We start from the raw sequence: 13826 nt of genomic DNA on the forward strand, positions 1-13826 counted from the left end.
CCCTGCTCCGGGATGACACTGTGCTGTGTGTCCAGTGATGGAGGCTGAGACCCCACACCAACTGGGAATTCTTTGGGAGGCACTTGACAAAGAGATTTCCAGGCTCTGCCTCTGGAGACTCTGATTCAGCAAGTCTGAGATAGGGCCCAGGAATCTGTGTTTTCCCATGCATGCACGCCTGTGGGGTAGCATTTGGACACTACCGAGTGGTGGTGTCAATGCTTCTGTCATGCCGTGTCTTGCAGAGATGTAGGCTCAGTCACTCCTTCCTGTGGGGTCCCTGACCATGTAGTATCTCAGCTCAATTTACTTATCTTGTCTAGAAAAGGAGTACACGTAGGGGCCTGCTTGCCCCTTGGGAGGTGGATAGGGGTCATAGAGAGGATACAAGTAAAATAATAAGAGAGCTAACATTTATTGACTATTGACCATGTGCCGGGCACCAGATGAAGCACTTTGCTTACATAACTCTGTCTTCATAAAAACCATATGAGGGAGTTACTATTGTTGCTTCTGTTTTAAAGATGAGTACACTAAGGCACAAAGAGGTTAGGCGGCTTGTCCAAAGTTGGTAAGTGAGGGATGTGAGCTTGGCCATGAGACAGGTTCAGGCTCCTCCCCAGTCTTACCTGTGAAACCTGGCAAGGGCTGCACATGTGTGACAAAGCCATTCTGCATTCAGCTTTCCTGCCCCATCCTCCACTGATGGCATCAGGATATGAGGTCTGAACGTGGGGACAGGATCAGAGGAGCCCTGAATGTTAAACATGCTCGGCCAGTGCCCTTCTGCAGGAGGACAAGAAACAGATGGCCCTCGTGTGACCTTACCTCCCTGCCAGCTGTCAGGGGTGTGGAAGCTTGCACCAGTTTCCACTGATGGGAAAGAAGGAAAATGCAGTGACAACAACAACACCAACTGGGACACAGGTTGCCATTTTGAATTGCTAAGGCCAGTAACCAAAAATATTGAGAATTTTTTTTTGAGAGAAAACGTTATTGTAGGAGGGGGGCAAAGGGAGAGAGAGAGAGTCTTAAGCAGACTCCACACCCAGTATGGAGCCCAATGTGGGGCTCGATCCAAGGACCCTGAGATCATGACCTGAGCCGAAATCAAGAGTTGGGCACTCAACTGACTGACCCACCCAGGTGACCCAAGAAGAATTCTTAAAACAGCCCCTTATATTTGTACATATGACAAAGAGGAGCAGATGATACCATTTATTGAACACCAACTCTATGCAAAACCCTACTGAATTCTCATTTTCTTGAACCCTCACAGCTGCCCCATGAAGCGGGTCTTTTTATTAGCTCATTCTAAAGGTGACAAACCTGAGTATGAGGGACACTAATTAAAGTGGATCTGATTCAGATAGTCCCAGCTCCAAAACCCTGCCCTTCCTGGGCCACAGCGCCCCCCATAGGGCACTTCATGTCCTTTATGGTGGGAAGCTTTGACAAGGTCGATGCTGTGAGCGGAGGCTCATACCTCACATCTGTGTCCTGGAAATTCCCTACACACAGCTTTAGGTACTGAAGAAAAATCTCCCTATCCCACAGCATCCTGGAGCATATGGGAAGGCTGACAGGACTGAGTTAAAGGGGTTTCAGCCTTATGCCGAAATAGGTGTGCCCACCTCAAGTATTGGTTAGGCCAAGATGAAGAGTCACAATTAAGCAAGCACTACTGAGAATCAAGAACTTACTCATAGATGATATTATTATTTTTTAATTAATTAATTAATTAATTTTGAGAGAGAGCAGCAGAGAGGCAGAGAGAGAATCCCAGGCAGGCTCCACACTCTTGGCGCAGAGCCCGACATGGGGCTTGATCCCATGAACAATGAGATCAGGACCTGAGCCAAAACCAAGAGTCAGACGCTCAATGAACTGAGCCACCCAGGTGCCTTTCAGAGATGGCATTATTACAGTTTCACAACCACCGGGCCAGATTGGGTTCTATTATCCTGTTTACAGACACAGAATCTGAAGCTCAGCAAAGGGGAAAAGGCAAGAGGGAGGTAGGGATGCTATTTGGTCTGCCATTTCCCCAGAAACCTCACCTGCCTGGGAAGACATGCTCTGCTGGGTCAGCAAAAGGCTGATGGAGAACACATCTTTTGTCTCCAAGGGGAAAACGTGAGATGGCGTGAGGACAGATTTTCTCTCCACCAAGGGCTTTGTGTGACTGAAGGGGATGTCCTATTTTCTATCGTGTATCTTCCTCATTGTCTCAGTAAACTCATTTGGAAGACCGACTTCATGAAGCTCACCTTGATCCTTTATGCTCCAGGAGGCTGGTGCATCGACCCCACTGTGTTTGAGGTGCCACCCTGGGACTCTCTGTACACCATTTCATTTGGTGCTCATGACAATATTAAAGGTCGGCTTGTTCTATCAAGATTCTCATTTTAGAAAAAAGACCTCAGGGAAATAGGCTGGCTCCCCAAATCTCCCAGGTGGATTTGGTATTCCAACCCAACTCGTCAGTCTGAGCCCACCACGTGACATCAGAAGGTCTTTCAATAGCAGATAAGCATCTAACAGATCCATTACTGTGGGTATGGCTTCCCACCCCCCATGAGAGAGAAAGGGAGATCACGTATCTATCACATGACAAGTTCTATCAGCTCCAGTGACAGGGAGGCCACCTTTCCCAATGGTTGTCTGTGGCATCATCTGGGAAAATGGTCTCCAGATAGGACAATTGCCAGCTACGTCAGACTAAAAACAAAAGCAAAAACAAAACTGGACCCTCATTTTACAGAAGGGCCAGAGAAGGCAAATGGCTTCGGAAGCCTACAAATGAACCTCTGGCCCTGCCGAGATGAGCAAGCTGTTCATATCTGCTCCCTCCAGCTGGGAGAGTAGAGGGAGCCTGAAAGCTAGGCACACAGAGAGTGAGCCTTCCCTTTGGTCTGGACTTAACAACCCGATTTGGATAGACACCCCTGAACTTTTGTACGATCATGCATTGCTTTGAAAGGATCAAAATACATGGTCCTCCCTCAATTCCTAACCACATCTCTAAACTCTAACCCTGCTGCATGATATGAACTCCTCTAGGAGGAAGCATCAGACCTACCTTCTGGCTTGGCCCTTCATCCACTTAAAGGAACCCACAGCACCATGGCTGCCAGGATGTCTCATGAGGAAATAAACCTCACCAAGGTAATCTAAAGTCTGTTTCACATCGGGAAAAGTCCACCTATCAGCACCCATCACTTCCCAAGATGGCTAAAAGGAAGCCAGACACCCTGAGTACAGGCAGGAGCTGATGACAAAAGGGAATCCCTTTTGCAGGACGACTGGAAGAGCCACACAAAACAGATGGAGCCAATTCAATATCTCCCCCAGCGAAGGAGTCATGTTAGAAAACCAAGGACAAGCAGAAGCATTAGTATAAATTACTCTGAGTGTTCATAAAGGCTTGCTGCTCAACACTCCTGGGATACTAAAGAATTGTTTGCTCCAGCCTAGCAGACCCAAAGCATGCAAATTAATAGCCATGATTTATCATGAGGGGTTTTCCTCCGGCATTCTTGGGACCAGGTTTCTTTAAGTATTTGGGTTCATCTATCTAGCATGTGCCCAGTCAAGTTACTGCTCATAACACATCATAAATTCAACATCTAAGAGAGGTTTATTTAAGCCAGCCTGGTGTCCAGGGTCTAAGCTCATTACCATGAATACAATTAATTCCTGGCAGGGCATTGGAGGGTGGGAACCAATTCACCACATCTGTGAAGCACTAGGTGGTCACTCATGGTCTCTGCAGGGGCAGTGGGGGGACTCCCACCCCTCACCAAGGTGTCTCTTCCTCACTCCAGAACCACTTGCCATTGCTTGATCAGCGTCTGCTTTTTAGCTGCCACACCTTTGCTCAACCCATTCCTTCTTCCTGGCAAACACTGCCTACCCCACACCTTTGCCTTCCAGAATTCTAAACAATCTTCAAGGCCCAGTTCAAGGGTTTGCTCCACTAAAGCTTTTCCTCATCATCTAAGGCAAGACCCTCCTTTCTTACCTCTCCAACCTACACAGGGCTAGGTGAAGAGGCTAAATATGAGCTGGCAGACCCTGGGTCCACACTATTCTCCCTCCAGAGCCTCCATTTCCTCATGTGGATAGGATGACCTCAAAGTTCCTTTTAGGCAAAAATTGACTCCAGTTCTCCCCTGGAACTCATGTCCTATTATCTTCTACATGAGGACATGAGTTCCTCAAGGGTGTAAAGTGCTTTGTCCAGCCTCACATTCTCCCTGACATCCAGCACAGCACGTCTGACAAACAGCAGATGCTATGAAACAATGGAAGGGAGGAAAGAGAAGCACAAGGCAGAGGAGAAGACAGGGAAGGAAGGAAAGATGAGTCACTCAGCTAAGCAAGGGACTCCATTCATAAGCCGTCAACTACTCTAGGGAAAACAAATTATCACTGCAGTCACCCCTTTGAGAAGAAAAAGTGATACCGGGCTCAAATACTGAAGATAATAACTGAAGATAATACTTCAGTTATATTCAAAAGATAAATACTGAAGATAATAACCATCTTTGAAAACTTACAATATGACTGTCATGACAACAGTAGGAGGGGGTGATCTGAACCCCGCTTCACAGAAGAAGAAACTGTGGTTCAGAGAGGTGCAGCAACTAACCCAGGGTCACTCAGAAAGACAGAGCCAGGGTTTCAAGCTCTTCTGTTGAATCACCTGGCTATCTACTTGCCATTTTTTTTCCCAGAAGGCATGTATTAAAGCTTGGCCAGGGGAGAGTACATGCTGTGTCTCTATGGCCAGCGGGCTTCTCCTGGTGCCACTGCAACTGATTAGGTTCCAGGGCCCTAATTCTGGGAAGGGGTCTTTGGTCAGGTCCCCCATCCCTACTGACCAGGCTGGGCTTCCGTGTGGAGGCTCATCCTGGCATCATGACCTGAGTTCAGAATAATTAAGGGAAAAAAATCTAAATGACAGAACATAATATCATTCCAATTAATTTTCCCCAAGGAGATCAACCACAAGATGTTGTTGAAAAGAGAGGAAAGTGGGATTGCGGTGGGGATGGCAGGGGGAGCGGTTGAAGGGGGGGGGGCTATTAACATTTGTTGAAATGTTCTGCACTTCATGCAGGCACATGTGCCATGGCATACCAGGCACTCTATATACGTGACCTTCATCAGGTCTCACAACGATCACAGGAGGAGATTATGATCCCATTTTACAGATTAAGAAATCAAAGCTCCAAGTGGTTAAATAGTTTGCCTAGTGAACACAGCCGGAAGGAGGTGGAGCTATGATTCAAGCACAGGCCCCCTCAACTCTGAAGCTCAAGCTGAGGTCTGGGCCTTAGCACAGGGAACTAATGAGGTCAGGCCTCTGGGTGTGGAGCCCATCATAGTATCTGAGAATAAGAATGTGATAAGAATGTGTTCTGTAGCTGAAACCCAAACTATCATTTAAAAAGCTTTTTTTTTTTTTCCACTTTTGCTTTTGCACAGAGCAAATTTCTCTCCTTGGGCCATGGCCCGAGCCCCAGCTTTCCCAGTGTGAATGCACACCATTAGTTCCAGAGATGGAACCACGTGGGGCCGCTGGCTGAGGGCAGGCCTTCACTGCTCATTCCAGGAAAGCCCCTGGCCCAGGACCACCACGCTGGATATTAGAGTGGGCCTTCTATAGACAGAGAGACCAAAACTCAAACCTCAGCCATTGTCTATCTTTGCTGACCTTCAGACTGTCCGACTGTCACCTGGAGGTAAACCACATATCCACAGCGCTGACTGGTTGTGCGACCGGAAATCCATTTCTTCATCTAAAATGGGGATAATGAGGGGCGCCTGGGTGGCTCAGGGTTGAGCGTCCGACTTCAGCTCAGGTCATGATCTCGCAGTTCGTGAGTTCGAGCTCTGCGTCAGGCTCTGTGCTAACAAACAGCTCGGAGCCTGGAGCCTGCTTCCGACCTTGTATCTCTCTCTCTCTTTCCCCATCCCCTGCCCATGCTCTGCCTCTCTCTGTCTCTCAAAAATAAATAAATGTTAAAAAAAATTATTCTTTTAAATGGGGATAATGATACTTACTTCACAGCTGGTGGTGGGAATTGAATGGAAGAATGTCTGAGCTGCACTCAGCAAGTGCCCGCCCATACCAAGGGCTCAGTAATGTTAGCCATCATTCTGATTATCATCCTCACTTTCAGGCCCTTGTGAAGAGCACTGTGGGAATTACTGATTCATGCATTGCCTTAGGCCACAGAATGGAGCCTGTCTCCAGCAGGGGCAGCCCTGCTCACCCAGCCCTGCTCCTGGGTCAGCCCCGTCTGAACCTTCCCTGCCCACTCTCTGGAAACTGCCTAGAATATTGGGATTTGTGTGATCACTGAGTGACAGAAAAGGAAGCCATTCACACACTCCCAAAGTGCAAACATGCTGCCCCTTTGGGTTCTGGTTCATTAGAGACAGTGTCAATAGCGAGAGGTCCGTGCCCACTCTCTCCCCTCCAATCTAGGGGGCCTAAGTGAGCCCACAAAATCCTGGGCTCCACACCCAGAAGCCAGCAGAGCTAGATGATTCAGAGACAGACCCTAGGAAAGATGGATCCTTCAATCTTAGTGGCATGGGGAGGCAGACAAGTTCTCAGCAGCCTACCTGAGGGAGAGAGTGTGTTTGTCAGGAAGATTCTTGGTTTGGGAAGTGCTTCGACAGAAGCAAGAAGACAGGGCCTGGGTGAGGATGGTGTGACCAAGGCTTCCAAGAAGCAGGAAACCACCCTATATGACGAGAGGAAGGACTATGGCAGTTTGAGAGAAGAAGCAAGCAAGACCTGTACCTCGAGATGTGACCTTCCCCATGGCCCTTCCCACGTTCCCTAAAGAGAAGGTGCTGTGAATGCCTATGAGGCTGCCTGAAGGAGTGGTTTTCTTTCCAGCATTGACTTCGAGCAAAGAAGAGACCACAAGTGCACGGGCCACAGCCAGACCTAGAGGCGACTCTGAGAAGAACCCCAGAATATGCTCAAATGCTGTGGCAGCTGACAATGTCCCTGGGGCCACAGACTCAGGGCCCGGGGAAGGTGTGAGGCAATCGAATCCCAGCAATCATCGGGTTTGGACAAGGATCCAGGACAGACCCTCCTTCCGGTCACTGGTTAGGAAAAGACAGACACCCATAAGGAGGAACCAAAAAGAACAAGAAGGGAAAAAAATCAAAGTCAACCAGCCAAATGATCTCCTCGCTTTCTCCTTGTCACTGCTCCCCCAAACACCCTTTTCAAGTGAGAGCACACTGGCCCAACATTCAGCTCTCTTGTAGATAGAAGGAACTTTAATTAAAAAGTAAATTGCAGCTTGAGTACACCTGGTAATGTGTGCAATGGCCTTGAGCCAATTAAGAAGAGGTTTCCCTTTCATCCTTTCCTTTGCCAGATGGATTTATTGCTTGGCTTTTAAAGACAGAAGACATAGAAAAAGCAACAAGGCATCTCAGGAAGAGACCCCAGGTCCTGGAGCCAGGAGGTGAGGGTGAGTCAGGGCTGCATGTCACAGGAGATCAGGGCCTCCCAGGTGCAGCACAAACGGGCAGCGCGGTGTCCTTCCCAGCTGCCACCTTCCTCTGGGACTCCTGCTGCAGAAGTGAAGGCAGTGATGGGGAGAAAAGAGAAAGGCACAATCCCAACCATCCTTTCCTCACCAGCCATTTCCTAAAATTGGACTTCTGATGCTTTGTGTCTGCTTAGAAATTGAAAGGGCTCTGCCAACAGCTAAGAACTTGAGGCTTGGACCAACTGACTCCCTGGAGATCCAAAAGAGATGGGTGGCCTCTCTCTGCCCTCGGCTTCAGGAAGGAAGGAGGTGAGGCCAGCACTGCTGGACAGCTGGGGAAGGTCCAGGTCACCTCCGGAGCTGTACCCAGACAGGAGGGGGCAGCTCAAGTTTCCCAGCCAGCAGCATCCCAGCAGACATGCAAGGTGGCTAGGAACTGGCTAAGGACAGATAATCCCAGTGTGGGGAAAACGTGAGTCTGGGCATTTGTTTGGCCAAGTGGTGGTGACGACAGAGGAAGCATCCTGCTCTGGTGCCATGGCATGGGGCCACCTCTCAGGAGCCTGCTGGGCCCCCTGGTCAGCCCACAGCTGGCACTAGTGAGGGCTGAGTTGAGGCCCAGCTGCCACCATCTCTCCAGGCTTAAGCAGGGCTTGGAGGCAACAGACAGCAGGCTACTTGGCCTGGTTGTATGGCTTGCTTATTCCAAACAATGATTTCCAAACTTGTGTTAGTGGGTCCTGTGTATCTAAATAAATTCCTATGTGAAGGGAAACAGAAATAAGAGGGGGACAAAACATAAGAGACTCTTAAAAATGGAGAACAAACAGAGGGTTACTGGAGGGGGTGTGGGAAGGGGAATGGGCTAAGTTGGTAAGGGGCACTAAGGAATCTACTCCTGAAATCATTGTTGCACTATATGCTAACTAATTTGGATGTAAATTTAAAAAAAAAAATTAAAAATTAAAAAAAAAATTCCTATGTGAATCCCAATGTCTTAAACTGATAGGACAGAGCTGCTCTGGTGGACATAAGGGTGGAGGTGGGGGTCTCTGTCCTCACCCCTACCCATCAGGCCCACAGCCCCTGGGCCACTGTCAAAGTACCCTACGGGCCTAAGTTCTGGTACCCCATAACTGCAATGTAGGGAAAGGCAGGGAAAGAGCATGTGTGATTAGGACTAACCGATAATCTGTCCCTTTCTAAAGAAATGATTAAGCCCATTCCATTGTGCTCTGAGGCCATGCCAACAGAAATTTCATACATCAGTGTGCTGAGCCCTGCAACGCTCAAGAACAAATTTCCACATTTTAGCCTGTTTCAGTTAGGAGAGAGTCCCAGGAGCACTGGGAGAGGGGGGTTGTCAGGAGGCAGTTTTAACACACTGGGTCTGCACGCAGCCCACAGCTGAGCTGTGGTTCAGGAAGTGTACCTGGACAAGGGCTTCCTGAGACCCACGGACTCAACAAAAGACGCTCCCCAAACCTCAGCACAACAGATTTCCTATGGTAATGAAAGAAAGGTCAGAATGGAGGGAATTTGAATGATGAAAAGTTCTGTATCACTCAACTTTGGACAAGAAAGTGAAAGGGAAATTAAGTGGACTAGAGAGACAAGGAGAGAGAAGATGATTGAGAGATACAGAGATGGATGGATGGATGGATGGATGGACAGATAGACAGATAGGTAGATAGGCGTTTGGATAGATAAGAGATATCTCTGGGAAACTGAGGCCTCTATTCAACAATCAGATTAACCACTAACTCACTGTGTGACCTTCAGTGTGTCTCATTCTGTGTTCGGGTCTAGGTTTTCTAGTCTGTTCCCAAGATGCAAACCCCTTTGTGAAAACACCTGGCAGGCCCAGGGCAAATGTCATCTGTTAATTGATCCTAAAGACTGACTGAGAAAGGTGCCATCCTGTTCTTTCTCCACCTTGAGGCCTTCCTCCGGGTTCTCCTTTCCAAAGGCTTTCATAAAATGATCCCCAAGATGAGAACCCCTGAATCTTCCAGGCTTTCTCATGTCTCTGGCTGTTCCCTTAACTTGGAATCCCTCCCTTCACCTTGCTGCTACTTAACTCTTACTCATTTTTCAAGTTCAAATGCTCCCAGTTCCATGGCCAGGCAGTTCAGCCACTGGAGGTTATAGATTAATGAGACCTTCACACAGGAATAATATGCAAACTACTTGATACTGGAATAGGATGGCCACTGCTCAAGCAGAACACCCAACCAACCCAAAAAGATACTTGTCAAGATGGCCTACATGGCCACACCATATGTTCCAGTGACCATCGGCCCTGCCCCCACCTATCATCACCCCACATTAGGACTGTCTCTCCTCCTGGCCGAATGGGGACCTAACTCATTCCTGGGCTCAGCAGGAATGAAAACAGAGGGTAAGTGACTCCTACCTGCTGATAACATCTCCAAGAACAGGTCTAATAGCCACAGGATCATGGGTTATTTCCATGCTACCCTGGCAATTGCACGGGGGCGTCTATGAACTTTATCCTCCTCCAGCCTGAGGATATTCTAGTGAAAGGACACTACGGATTGTGTCCTCCTTCATGGTGCCACCCTGAATCCTGCTCTGCCATTCCCTCACCCTTGGGAGAGAGGGAGACAGTATGTCTTGTCTTGTACTGACAAGAAAAATGTATGTGCTGGGTGGGTTTTGTCTATCTGCTGGTGTCCAGAGAGGAGCGGGCCTGCTGAGCCCCAGCTGTGGCAACTCTAAAGTCATCTTCCTAAGTTGCTCAGAAATCAGGACAGAAGCACTCCAAGGTCTGAGGAATGGAGCAGAGCTGGGGCAGGGGTGGGCGGACACAGTGTATACTGGTGTGGGGTTGACTTGGCACAGGGCAAAGAGAGAGGCCAGGGCAAGAGGCAGGACCCAGGCAAGCCTGGCTTTCTGGCTGTTACCTGGATTCACAGACTCGCTGAGTCCCGCTGGCTCTGACTCATGTGACAAATTCATTTTTCGTGCAGCCACAAATGGGCCCTAAACAGAGCCAGGTCCTGGTCATGTATAATTCCTGCCTTCCAGGGATGCCTGCCAGGATTTTCTGCTTTTCTTGCCCACCTGGAATTCACGGCCGACCTCCTGGCTACTTTGGATCTGAACACTGATCCAAGCAGAAAGAGGCAGCTGAGACTCCAGCTGACCTCCCACCCACCCAGCTGTCCCCTCCCTGTTCATTCTCAACCTGACCACAAGCCCAGGTCATCTGTCGCCGTCGCCCACAGCAGGGCTGCGGAAGGTCGTGGTTGCCCACAGCAGGGCTGTGGAAGGGTGCAGCAACTTGGTAATTCAACAGGGGCTGCCGACTGGTGCTTCCTAACACCTGGCTCCACCACCCTTCCTAGCCAGGCTTGCAGATGAAGGGGAAAGACTTCATTTAGGGGCCTAAAAAGAATGCACGTGTCTGTTTCATGCTCAGCAGGACAGAAGCATCTAGGCTGGTTAGAGGCTTGTGCTTATTCCCAAAGAGGCTGCTACCCCCCTCTGCTGGGAGCCTCTCTGCTTTGGGACTGACCTGATTGTCCTACAGGTGACCAAAGACTCATCCAACATGTATTTGCTAAAAGCCCATCAAGTGTCAGGCATCCAGGTACACGAGATGCCAAGGAAGAGGGCCAAGCCCCTGCCCCACGACAGTTCCAAAATATAGGGGAGGAGAAAGATGACCAATAAGCAGATATATCAAGGAATCTCCAGTGGCTATATGTGTACAAAGGAAAACAAAGCAGAGGCAATGGGAAAGAGAACAGTTGTCAAAGCAAGCCTCTCTGGGAAGTGAGATCTAAGCACAGGGCTGTATGAAGTGACGGGAAGCCATGCAGAGAGCAGCCCTTCTGGGCAGGGGCACCGAGGCAGGAGCATAGCTGGGGTGTCTCAGAAGCAGCACAGGCTGTGGGCCAACAGCAAAGAGAGAACTGAGAGAGTGCCGGGAATGGACGGCAGGCCAGAGGGCAAAGGGCCTCCAGGAAGATGCGTTACGGTTCTCAAGTATTCGCTATCCTCCTGTAAGAGAGTGACACAGGTCTATCCATTGCCCTGGGACTTGAAGTACTACCCAATGGGGATGATGTGTCCAGCCCCACAGTGAGAGGTGATCTCATGGCTTCGGCCAGTAGAACATGAGCAAAAGTGATATTCTTTGAGGGAACGAGTTAAGAGCCATTACAATACTCAGCCATTGCTGCTCCCTTAGCCCAGATCCCAGAATGAAGAAGTCATGTGAAGAAAGCCTGATATCCACTGTGAACAAGAAATACACCTTTGAAAGCACTGGAGGTGTTACTACAGCATAAGGTAGCAGAAACTCACAAAAACAGTCTTGTAAGACCCATTCAAGGAGGTGGAATTTCTTCTTTTTTTTTTTTTTAGGAGAGAGAGGAAATGTGTGCATATGCAAGTGGGGTAGGGGCAGAGGGAGAGAGAGAATCCCAAGCAGGCTCCACACTCAGCACAGAGCCCAGTGTGGAGCTCAATCCCATGACCTTGGGATCACGACCTGAGCTGAAATCAAGAGTCAGATGTTCAACCGACCGAGCCACCCAGGCACTCCGGATTTAGTCTTTATATGATGAATAACCATTACAGGGCTTTAAGAAGAGTGCTCTCATATGACTGTACTTTTATTTATTTATTTTTTGACTGCACTTTTTAAAAGACCTCCCTTGAGACTGAATGAGGAACAGACCCCCTATCAGCCTTATCTCTCACTCACAGTACCCTAGTCATACACACTGCCACACACACCCCTGAAGATGTAACCACCATGGGCCAATGGGAGGAAGAGTCCAAGATACCCCTGTGCCATCTTATCCCCCATGTTTATTGTCTATCCCAACTGAAAGGCACTGGCCCCTCTCCAAGTCCTGTCCACACACCTCAGGAAGGATGTTCATGTACTCTTCTGCAGAAGCTGTGAGGACCAGCAGAGACTGGTACTTTCCAGCTCTTTACTGAGAAGTTGCATTCAATTTGTCACTATGTGAAGGGATTTTTCCAAATATCACAGATCTAGGCTCGAGATATTGGTCTCCTGCTCATTTCCTTTATGAAAGATAAAGCCAATTCCACCCCTGTTCTTCCATTCTTTGAGGATAATCTCTTGGGTTCTCTCTCCTGGCACCTGTTCCTCCTGGATGCTCATTCTCTGTGTGCACATCTCATTACCCCAGTAGACCATGACCCTCAGGTAATGCCTCTGTATCCTCCAGAGGATCTCACACAGTGCCTGGAATATAGCATGTTTTACATAGCATATATAAAACAAATAATATGTTTCAGGGTTAGCAGGTTTAGCAGACATACACCATTCTGGTTATTAAAATGCTAAAAATATTGAATAGTGAAAGTCTTACCATTTTGTAAAAAGTCACTGTCCCTCACCACTTGACAGATGCCTCACTACCACCTGCCATCCTGGTCCCTCCCCCAGCACTCCAATGCCCCCCCCCCAGACCCAGGAACTAAGCAATTACTGTCTGGCACAGCAGGGGTTCTCCAGCATGCTGCTCTAGCACTATAGCCATGATCTGCTCTGACCAGAAACTGCCAAATGCCACATCAGTTACTCATATATTTGAGTATCAACCTTCATTGGCTCACTCCCTCAAGGATGATGAGGGCAACTTGAGATTTGGATGAAACAATATTCCAGAGGGGTGAACACTGGCTGGAAACACCATGATGCCCAAGTCATTATGTCATATAGACTGACCCCATATATAGTTTTATAGCGTGTTTAGCATATTTTGAATGAATGAATAAATGCATAATATCAGAATCCATGGTGAAAATAAAATCCAGAGGGTAAAAAGGTTGCTAGCTCTGTTTCTAGCTGTAAAGTACATGAAAGCTGAGTTTAATCAGTAAATAAGAACGACTGTAGCTACTAAATTCTTTTCCACGTGGTACTAGCAAAGGACACACTTACATCTCATTCCCCAAAGACAGAATATCAAAAGACCAGAGGTCCTATGAGATGTCACTCGTTCAAAGGCAGACCTTGGGAATGGAGCACATCAAGACATCTCCAATGCCTTGACCACATATATGGCCAGGAAAATGTTGCCAAACTGGCCATTTCCACTCTACCAGCCAGCAGTGGCTGAATCTTCACAATGTGTCAGGCATTAACTGGACCCAGGAGGGAGAGACGAAGGCATCACCCAATCTGCAGGAGCATATGATCGCAACACCAACAGAGGATCTAGATAAGTGAATTTCAGTCTTAGGCAAGTCAGTAGCTCTCCACAAAATGAGAGCACGCAGTCA

At 48.4% G+C, this 13826-nt stretch overlaps 1 protein-coding gene across 2 annotated transcripts in view; it reads right to left on the reverse strand.

The window, feature by feature from the left end:
- Nucleotides 1-13826, reverse strand: part of GALNT18 (polypeptide N-acetylgalactosaminyltransferase 18) — a 353532-nt gene that overhangs the window by 303503 nt on the left and 36203 nt on the right. The gene's annotated exons all lie outside the window — the stretch shown is intronic.

Source organism: Lynx canadensis, chromosome D1, assembly GCF_007474595.2.
Source record: "Lynx canadensis isolate LIC74 chromosome D1, mLynCan4.pri.v2, whole genome shotgun sequence".
In the NCBI taxonomy this organism is placed as follows: domain Eukaryota; kingdom Metazoa; phylum Chordata; class Mammalia; order Carnivora; family Felidae; genus Lynx; species Lynx canadensis.